The sequence below is a fragment of the Tupaia chinensis genome, unplaced genomic scaffold (genome assembly GCF_000334495.1).
Source record: "Tupaia chinensis unplaced genomic scaffold, TupChi_1.0 Scaffold000627_1, whole genome shotgun sequence".
NCBI lineage: Eukaryota > Metazoa > Chordata > Mammalia > Scandentia > Tupaiidae > Tupaia > Tupaia belangeri.
In genome coordinates, this window is record NW_006160147.1 from 7,990,056 (window position 1) to 8,000,276 (window position 10,221).

General features: G+C 45.8%; 1 protein-coding gene across 3 annotated transcripts in view; it reads right to left on the reverse strand.

Moving 5' to 3' along the window:
* LAMB3 (laminin subunit beta 3) overlaps positions 1–10,221 on the reverse strand; it is a 69,021-nt gene that overhangs the window by 44,719 nt on the left and 14,081 nt on the right. The gene's annotated exons all lie outside the window — the stretch shown is intronic.

Below are 10,221 nucleotides of genomic sequence, written 5' to 3' on the forward strand. Positions count from 1 at the left end.
CCTGCCTGGAGGGTCAGGAAACAACCCTGAGCACAGAGGTGGAAAGCGGAAACGCTGAAGCCTGGCTAGACTAATGCAATCAAGGCATTCTTCCCTTGGCCCCCTGCGCTCTGAGGACGGGCTTCCTCTGTGGGACCCCAGCGGCTCCTGGCTTAGAGCTCTGAGCTTAGAGCCACATCAATGGCAGCAACAGGTCCAACCTGAGAGGCTGGTCTCAAAGGACACCGGTTCCCTAGGTTAGGGCCAGAGGTTTTTTAGGGAGACCTGGAGGGTCAACTCAGTCTATATCTTGGCCCTAGGGAGCCTGTATTAGTTGCCTAAAAATTGCAATTTAAAGGAGATTCTTTCATTATTGTATTATTATCCGTTGTTAGAGGGTTTGTGCTTGCTGGATAGAAACAGAGAGAGAGAGGCAGAAAGTGAGAAGGGATCCCCAAGGGGGAATAGTCACACCACAATCCCTTCTCTTCCATTTCTCCCTCCTGTCAAGATTTTGGGCACACATGTACACATGCCCAGCATGTTTTTCAAGCCGTCTAGGTCCAGAACTGAACCATGCAGTCAGCTGTGTGGGATCCAATGACCTTAACCACCACACCATTGTCTGGCCCTAAAGGAGATTCTTAACTATCCACTCCAGCTGGTCATTGCTTCCTAAACGGACAGTTGGTTACCATTGTAGGATATGTCCTGAGAACCCTTAAGGAAAGATATAGGATTTTGTGAATTTCACTGGGCATTTCTAGCCCTCAGGCTCTAACTTAGCACACAGTCAGGTGGACAGGAGAAATACTATAGCAAATAGGCCATAAGTTGTCTAGATGCTTAACGGTAACACCAGTAAAAGCTCATGTCTTGTCCTCCTTCCTCTCTACTCCCCTCTACCCCCAGGCCTGGAAGCATCTTCCTGAAATCTGGCTTAACTCAGCAGTCAGGATTAGCACAAGCAACTTCCCTTCATTGGCCTCTGTGGAACACAGGGAGACCCCATCAAGTACCCCAGGGACAAGGGTCATTTCTAACATACCTGAGTTTTGAGCCCCCTCCCATCTGGCGGTCCCTTTCTCTCCACATCTCCAACTCCCTGAACTCAAGACTTCCAGGAAACTTTTACCCTCTGGCCCATGACCGGAGGATATGACAAAGAGCTCAATAATAATGAACTCAGTAGACTAGGGGTGATGTTGCAAGCCACGACCTTGGAGGAGACCAGCTGAGGCAGGTAGGAATGCAGAGGGCCTCACCATGAGTGGCCGTGGCCCTTTAAATCCCCACCTCCTCCCCGTCTGATCCCAGGAGCCCAGGTAAATGAGCTTTCATGTCTCAGACTTGACAGGCTGGGGCAGGCCCTGGAGTGGTTTGGCTTCACAGGAGGGAAATGTCAATTGCTTCATTTGGGCCCCCCACACACTCCCTGACCAAGTCTTGGAGCTGTTATGCAGCTCAGTGGGCCTCTCTTCAGGGGCACTGGTCATTCCCAAGTGGGGATCCAGCCTCCCCAGAACTTCAGGGCCCCAGCACAGGCTTTGGAACTTCAGAACTCAATGTGTTCAGAGACAGTAGCTGGAAGTAGAGCCCAAGGCTAGATTAGGGTCTGACCAAGGAGAAAGGGAGCTGGGATGCTGTTCATGCACCTCAGCCTCCCCTCTATGCACCCCTGTCCTCTCTCCCTCCCACCTACACTCCTGCTTCAGAGCACTCATCTCCCCTGGAGCCTTGGTTCATTAGAACTTATGCTTAGGAAGTGGCTGCTAAGGTCATCCTAGACTCCTGTTTCTCTCTGCCCACACCAATCTTTCAGGGAATTCTGTTAGTTCTCTCTTCCAAAAGTAAACAGAATCCTCTTCCACCCTTCTGGCTGAGCCTCCCTTTCCCTAACTTCAGCACCAGCTTCCCGACCTGTCCGTAGCCAAGTCCTAACACAACAGGTTATGTTCTTCCCCTGCTCAAGAGCCTCCACTACCTCCCCATTTCACTCGAGGCCAAAGCCAAAGCTGAGACATAGGAGACCCCACATGGTCTAAACTCCCCCATCCAGCGCCCACGTTCCCTTTCTGCCTCCACTATTACAACCCCTTCCTGCTGTCACTCCAGCCATTTGCCTCCAAACGGCCAGGACTGTCCTTAGGGCTTTTGCTCCAGCAGCTCCTGCTGCCCGGAGTGCTCTTTGCCCGTCCATCTGTCCATCCGTTCCAAGTCTCAGTGAGGCCTATTCTGACCATTCTATTTAAAATGACAGCCCACTTCCCTGCTCCATCCCTGCCCTCCCCCTTTTCCTAATCCCACCAATCCTACCTTATCAGGGGTTATTTATCTATTTATTTATTTACTTAATTTTATTTGCCAGAGGGCACATGTGTTCGCTGGAAAGAGACAGAAAGAGAAAGGAAAAGTGAAAAAGTCCCTCCTCCCCAAGTGGGAAATGGTCATACTGTCTATTTCTCCCTCCTTTCAGGATCCTGAGCATGTATGCACATACACCTGGAGTGTTTCTCAAGCTGCCAGTTTGGGGACTCAAGCCACGTGGTCAGCCATGTGAACCACCTGAACCACCAGGCCATGGTCTGGCCCCTAATTTTTATTTTTATTTTGCAACATTTACCACCTTTTAGCCAACTATATATTTAACCTATTTACCATATTTATCTTGTGTCTTTCCCCATTAAAAGGTAACATCAAGAAGGCAGAGATTCGGGGCTATTTTGCTCACTATTCTTTTCCAACTGCCTGGCACAGAGAGGTGCTCATACTTGTAGAGTGAACAGATTCGCTGTGAAGTGCAAATAAGCAAATAAGCAAGAGTTGAGTGGGTCCCCATGCCTTCTAGCTGCAGCTTTACTCTCAGCAAAAAAAGGAATATTACTGGTAGTGGCAATGCACACACTGGCCAGCTATGGAGGGGAGTCTTTTTTGAGGCACCTTCCCCCAGATTACAGAAATGTCACCCATATAGACAGTATCCTTTGCCTGCTCATCAGTCACTCCTGCCAATGTCTCAAACAGGGTGCGGGAGTGGTATTAAAAGCTGCTGTCTCCATTATCCATGCATCCATCAAGCCCAAATCATCCAGCTTGCCGAGGAGCTCAGCCAAGATCTGAGCAAATGGAGCTACGGAACAATGGAAGGCGGAAAAGAAGGACAGGGGAGAAGTCAAGAGAGGCTAAGAGAGCCCAGTCCAGGCTGTGGATCTCGGGGTTGGAAGAAGGGGCGCCTGGTGACTAAGGCTCAGGCACCTGAATGCAGTGAGTCATGACTGAGTCCTCGTCTATGGGACAGGGTGGACTCCAGGAATGGCCCTGGGGATTTGCCACGTAACAAAAGCTGGCATGGCCTGTACTCCTGCTCAACTGCCCCCCTGTCCAGACAATCAGTCAGTCTTCCATGCCCCTCTGTGGGAACCAGAGAGAGGTGAGCGTCTTATGCTACTGAGGCACGGACAGAGGCCCAGCCCCAGGAGGGGCCATCAGTAGGCAGGACAGAAGCCAGGGGCTGTCAGCTTGGGAGACGCTATTCCATACCCTTTACTCCACCTCACCCCTGCCTACCTCATTGGAAGGTTCACCCAACAGACAACATGCGCATTAGCTTGGGGCTGAGATCTGGGAGAAATCAGACAGTCACCCTAACTGCTAGGTAATGTTTACTGAGCATCTGCAGTGTGCCAGGCACCATTCTAGGCTCTTACATGTATTAATTTGTTTTCTACCCACCACCTCTCTGTGGGGTAGACGCTTATTTATCCTTACTCAGTGGATGAAGAAGGTGAGGCATACTTTCAACTCAGTCCCAGGTAGTACCTGGTGATTAGAGCCCAGGTAGGTTTGCTCCAGCACTCACATTCATAACCAATACCTAGGACTGAAGATGAACCCATGGCCTAAGTCGCCTGACTCTACCCCTGCTAACCCTAGATCAGAGCCCACCAGATCCTGGACTTCATGTCTCCCAGACCCAGTCAAGACCCAGTACATGAAAACTCTTATTTGTACCTTTGTTCCAAACCTCGGATCACCCAGGTTGGCTGGGGTCCCCAGAGGGGACACTGATATGTAGAAACAGCCACAACAGATACTACCAGGTGCCTCTTCAAGCATTTTCTGTATTGACAGTCTAGTGTAGGCACAGACAGAGACAGAGCTGACCTCCAGTCCTTTCATCGCAGAGGCTGGAGGTGGTACCTCTTCAAGCATTTTCTGTATTGACAGTCTAGTGTAGGCACAGACGGAGACAGAACTGGCCTCCAGTCCTTTCATCGCAGAGGCTGGAGGTGGTACCTCTTCAAGCATTTTCTGTATTGACAGTCTAGTGTAGGCACAGACGGAGACAGAACTGGCCTCCAGTCCTTTCATCGCAGAGGCTGGAGGTTACCAGCATGGAACTGTTCTGAATGAGAGAAGGGCAGCTAGGGGGCCTGGAGAGAGGCAAGGCCTTGAGGAGCTGATGAGATTAAGAAAGGGTATGATAATTTCCCCTCACCAAGGAAGGGCATCCCCCACCCTGAGCTCAGGGTCTGGGCACCTCAGGGGCTATGGCTCCTTCTGTTGTGTCTCCCAAGGGAACTCCTGAATGGCGAGCCCGTCTGTACAGCCCAGTGCAGCCTGCAGTTTGGTGGAGCCACATGCTGGCCATAACTGGCTGGCTCCCAGAGAAGAAATATTCTCTAACTCATCCCAGAGTTCTGATCTTCCACTTGCAGAAAGGTTGGCCCACCACCACACCCTCTTCCTACCCCCAACCACCTCTATCTCTATTATTTAGCCACTAACCTCTGGCAGCTAGGTTCCCTATACCAAAGGCCAGCCTCCCTGACCTTTGCCATAGACCTGCCTTGTGAGGTTGGCTATGTGGCCATGCCTCACCGAGAGGAATGAGAGAGACACCTGTCTGAAGGGACTGCATGCAGCCATGTGGCAGGCTGAGGGTCTGGGAAATGAGACTAAGCAATAGCAGAGAGTGAGGTGGGGTGTGTGCACCCGGGCATCTGCTCCCCATGCCGTCAGTGCTCCTTCACAGGATCTTATTTACATTTTAAAGTTGTTATATTCTGTAATTTTACGGTATATGTGTATTTATTTTACTATGTTAACATATATATAACATAAAAGTTGCCATTTTATCATTTCTAAGTGTACCATTTAGTGACACCAAAAGCATTCACAATATTGTGCAACCATTACCACTATCTATTTCCAGAACTTTTTTATCATCTCAAACAGAAACTCTGTACCCATTAAATAATGACTCCTCATTCCCTCTGACCCCTGCCTCTGGTAACCTCTATTCTACTTTTTCTTTCTCTCTCTCTTTCTTTCTTTCTTTCTTTCTCTCTCTCTCTCTCTCTCTCTCTCTTTCTTTCTTTCTTTCTTTCTTTTTTGTTTTCCATTTGCCAGAGGGCACACGTGCTTACCACAGAGACAGAGAGAGGAAAAGGGAGAAACCACCCCACAACAGGGCATGGTCACATTGTAATCCCTTCTCCTCCGTTTCTCCATCCTGCTGGGACTTTGCACACACACATATACATCTGGAGAGTTTTTCAAGACACCAGGGCTGGGATTCAAACTGCGCACTTGGCCGTGTGGGATCCAGATCCCTTCACCACCAGGCCACAGGGGCAGCCCACCTCTATTCTACTTTCTGTCTCTGAATTTACCCATTCTAGATACCTCATGCAAGGGTAATCATACGTCATTTCTCCTTTGGTTTCTGAGTTATTTCACTTAGTATCATTTATGTTGTAGTATACATCAGAAATTTTTCTTCCTTTTTAGGCCAAATAATATTCCATTATATGTACAAACCACATATTGCTTATCCGTTAACCTGTTAATATATTTATATTTGACAATATTTTAAGTTGTAAAATAATTAATTTTTAAAAAAACATAGTAACTATGGTTAGAGTTCTTATGCAGGAAATAATGCAGATTTGATTTTTAACTTGCTGTGGTCACTCAGCTACAACATGTGTGTTGCTTTAAAATTCTAAGTATGGAAGCCAAACAGGTGGCATGGTGATTAAAGAGCTGGATTCCCACATGGCCAGCCACAGTTTGAGTTCCAGACTCAGTGGTTTGAAAATCACACCAGGTTGGGGCCAGCAGATGATGTGGTGATTGAGGGTCCTGGACTCTCACATGGCTAACTACAGTTTAAGTCTCAGAACCGGTGGCTTACTTTCTACTTTGCCTCTCTCTCTCTGATCAAACTGGAAAATAATAATAATGATAATAAATAAAGTTAAATAAAATACTTCTAAAAAAAGAAAATAAAAGAAAATTATGCCAGGCATGTGTGTGCATGCCCAAAAATCCCAAAAAGAAAATGGAGGAGAAAGGATTGTGGTGTACCCATACCCTCCAGGGGGTGATTTCTCACTTTCCCTCTCTCTGTCTCTCTTTGGCAAGTGTATGTGCCCTATGGCAAAAGAAATTTGAAAGAAAAAAAAAATTTAAATATGATCCCTAAAAGGGATACTAAGAGAGACAAACTAAATGTCCTAATGTTTAAATTTGAGGGCAGAGATGGAGAAATAAACACCTTGAGCTCAGAGGGGAAGGGAGTATGAGTGCATTTGACTTTCTATATGGAACTGACACCATTCAAAGGCTTTTAATCGGTACCTCCCATCAGTTACCGTGGCTACACAGGGGTCTATGTATGGACTGGACCTTGCTCCAGTTTAGCTACTCAATAGAAACTTGAACTTGGGCTCACAGGTTGTCACTTCCATTGTTTGTTAAATAAAGATGTCAATTCTACACCTTCTCAGCAGGCCGCTCCTCAGAATTCAAGTATGTGTGTGTGTGTGTGTGTGTGTGTGTGTGTGTGTGTATAGCAAGAGCAGGCCTCACCCAGAGACTCAGTTGGCTTGCAGATAGTCAGGGACATTCATGTTTTCAAAGCTCCCTAGGTGAGTCTAACATGCAGCCACAGTGGGAAGCACTGAAGGCCCTCTAGCTCTGGGATGCTCTGCTCTTGGGGAGGTGATTCAGGACAGTAGTAAAAAGCCTAGACTTCAGAGTGAGAGAGCAGAAAACTCAAGTTCAAGTCTATATCACCAGCTATGTGGCTTTAGACACTTCTGTTGCTCCCCTAAAGGCCCGTTCCTGCAATGGGAACAGTGGCAAATGTACCTGATAGAGCCTGTGAAGACCAAAGGGAACAATGTTTGTCTAATACCCAACCCAGAGTCTAGCTAGGTGTGTGCTCTGCAAAAGGCCTCTGTCTCCGTGTGTGCATCACATGCAGGTGTTGCAGGCTGTGATCATCAGTCTTTGCAGCTGTTAATGAAAAGCAAATAGCACGCCCATTCAGATGTTTCATAACTCACTCACTGAGCAGTGAGCTGGCTTGGACTTCTCCTCTCCCAGGAAGTCTCGGGCCTAGAACTGGAATCTGTGTTTTGTGTGACCCCCCTCTCCCCCACCCATTGCTGAAGGGGTGTGAATTCTCCAGGAGCCAGAGAGAAAAGAGACAATACTTGAGAGTAGGGGCAGCTCTCTGGGAACAGGGTGATGTTTCTGGCCTTCATGGACAGGAAGGGCAAAGGGTAGTGGCAGGGAGGGAGTGTTTACGAACACAGAGGACAGAGGAGTAAATGCAAATGGGACAGGCTCATTTTATGGCCTTCAAGAGTTAGTAAAACTGGAGTCCAACACCTGATAAAGACAGGAGTCAAAGCTAGTCTGGGCAGGAAGTTTCCATCTGAACTCAGAACAATTGCCCAGCAAGTCTCGAAGGCAATAGAGAAAAGGCACTTTCTTTTCCTAGGACCTCTGCTTTCACAGGTCAAAGTCTGGACAATTTCCCTTAGGGCAAGGGTGAGGAGTCCTTACTCAATCTAATTCTTTGCCCTTAAAACAGAATTCAAAATGGATGATCTAAAATACACAGAAAGAGATTTTCATAACTTTGGGAAACTGTGAACTGAGGGGTGGGGGGGATAATTTGCCTAAAATCTACTTAATACTAAAGAAAAAAGTGGAGAGAAAGCAGGGAGAAAGTATCCAAAATGTTAGTATTTTCCATCTTTTTATATTTTTCTCTGTGCTCTCATCTTCCCCAGTGAGCATAGTTTACTAGAATGATCAGTGATAGTAAAGTAAAAAGATCTGAGGTAAGGAGAGTGACTTTGTCCCCTGCAAGTCAACTTGGACTGGTCCTTCCTCTGCTCCCGCTTACCGAGAACCCTCTTCTACTAAACATACAGACAGCCTGAGAGTTTGCTTGTAAGTTTTCTAAGTCATTGTAGATTTTGTGAGATATGATTTCCCTTCTTACAAAGTATTGTTATGTGAAGAGAGCACTTAGGGGCCGGCAGGTGGTGTGGTGGTTAAGGCACTGGGTTCTCACACAGCCGATAGCAGTTCAAGTCCTGGGCCTGATGACTTGCTTTCTCACTTTCTCTCTCTCTTTTTCTCTCTCTGTCTCTCTCTGGTCAAATTAAACATAATAATAGTAATAATAATAATAATGTTTTTTTAAAAAAAGAGAGAGCCATTAGCACAGTTCCTCTATAAATGTATGCATTGATTAGTGTGCGAGGGCCAGAAGAAAGAAGGGAGGAATGGCCAAAATTGTGAGAAAGCACTACCTACATCTTACTATTCTGCTTTGTAACTGCTTGTGTATATTAGGGCAAACCAAAAAGAAAGAGTTGTTCTTACTTACCTATATCTATATTTAGTGAGGATAACTAAAATTACTACCCTCATCCAAATCTGCCTCTCCCATGCAATCCTCTCAGGATAATGCCATCTCATTCTGATTTTTCCTGTTGTTTGCTCGGAAGTTTGTACACCCATCAGCTCACATTATTCCAGTATAAGTAGGAGTTTATCATCATGACTATGAGGTTATGTCTTCATATCACATTAATGCCTATCTCCAGTAAGGGATCCTAAGCTCCCCATAGCTAGAATTGCTAGAAAAAATAAAGGAATCCCAGTTAAATTTGAATCTCAGCTAAATAAGGAATACTTGGCTCCAAATATTGCAGAGGGATTAGTTACACTAAAATATTATTCATTGTTTATCTAAAATTCAAATTTTACTGCAACTTCTCTGTTTTCATTTACTAAATATAGCAACTTCACTTGTAGTAGGTTTTTACTCAGTCTTTCACTTGTAGTAGGTTATTTCCACAGTCCCATGATTTCCTGACTTATTCTAATATGTTTACCTTCCTCTAGAAGGTTCCTCATCTGTCAATAATCTTTCTAAATATGATGTTTAGAAAGGAACATAGGTGCCTTGGGTTCCAGACGCCTTGACATGATGGTGGCATTCTCTAGGCAGGGGCCACTTTATCAAAGTCCACTCCAGGTAAAGGACTGAGAGTCAAACCAACACCACAGACATAGGCTCATCCCTTTATCATCTGGAAACTGCACGTGCAGTCTTGAGTACTGTAGGTTGTATTTGCTCCTTTGTTTAAGTACTACTTAAAAAAATAGCTATATATTTTCCTGAGAGAACAGAGGGGACAAAATATTTTTCCAACCCTTGCCATGTGCCAAGGCTCCATTCTGAGTAATGTATATGCGGTATCTTGTTGAGGCATCACTGCAGTCTTTTAAGATGGCCTTTTGAGGAAGATATTATTATCCCCTTTTTATAGCTTCAGTATTGTTAAGTAGCTTGTACAAAGCCAGAGAACTAGTATTTTAGGATAGGCAATGCTACAGTAAAAATAATCAACTATGAAGCCTAAGCATCTTAGCACAACAGAAGTTTATCTGTTGCTTGCACAAAGTAATATGTAAGACTATGGGGAGACCCTCCGTCCCACATGCACCTCAGGAATTTCTGCCATCTCGTAGCTGCACCAACCAGGACATATGGCCTTCAAGGTGATGGCAGCAAGGTTAGAGAGCAAGGAGGAACTCCCACTGGCTATTTCACACTTCAGCTCTGAAACAATATAATCACTTCATCTCACAATCCTCGGCCAGAAATACTGGTGGGCCTCCTAAGTAAACTTCCTATGTGGCCAAAGAAAGAAACAGTAGAACTCGGTGAACACATAGCATTGTGAACCACAACCAGGATATGGCGAAGCCAGACTTCAATGGTTGATCTTTAGGCTTTAAGCATCCATGGTTTTTTCACTAGAATACCTGACCTCCCAAGACTGAGGAAGGACTCTATTTTTCACAAAAAATAATTGTCATATGACACAATTCGTAGAAAAGGAACTCTCAAGGAAACTAGTAGGG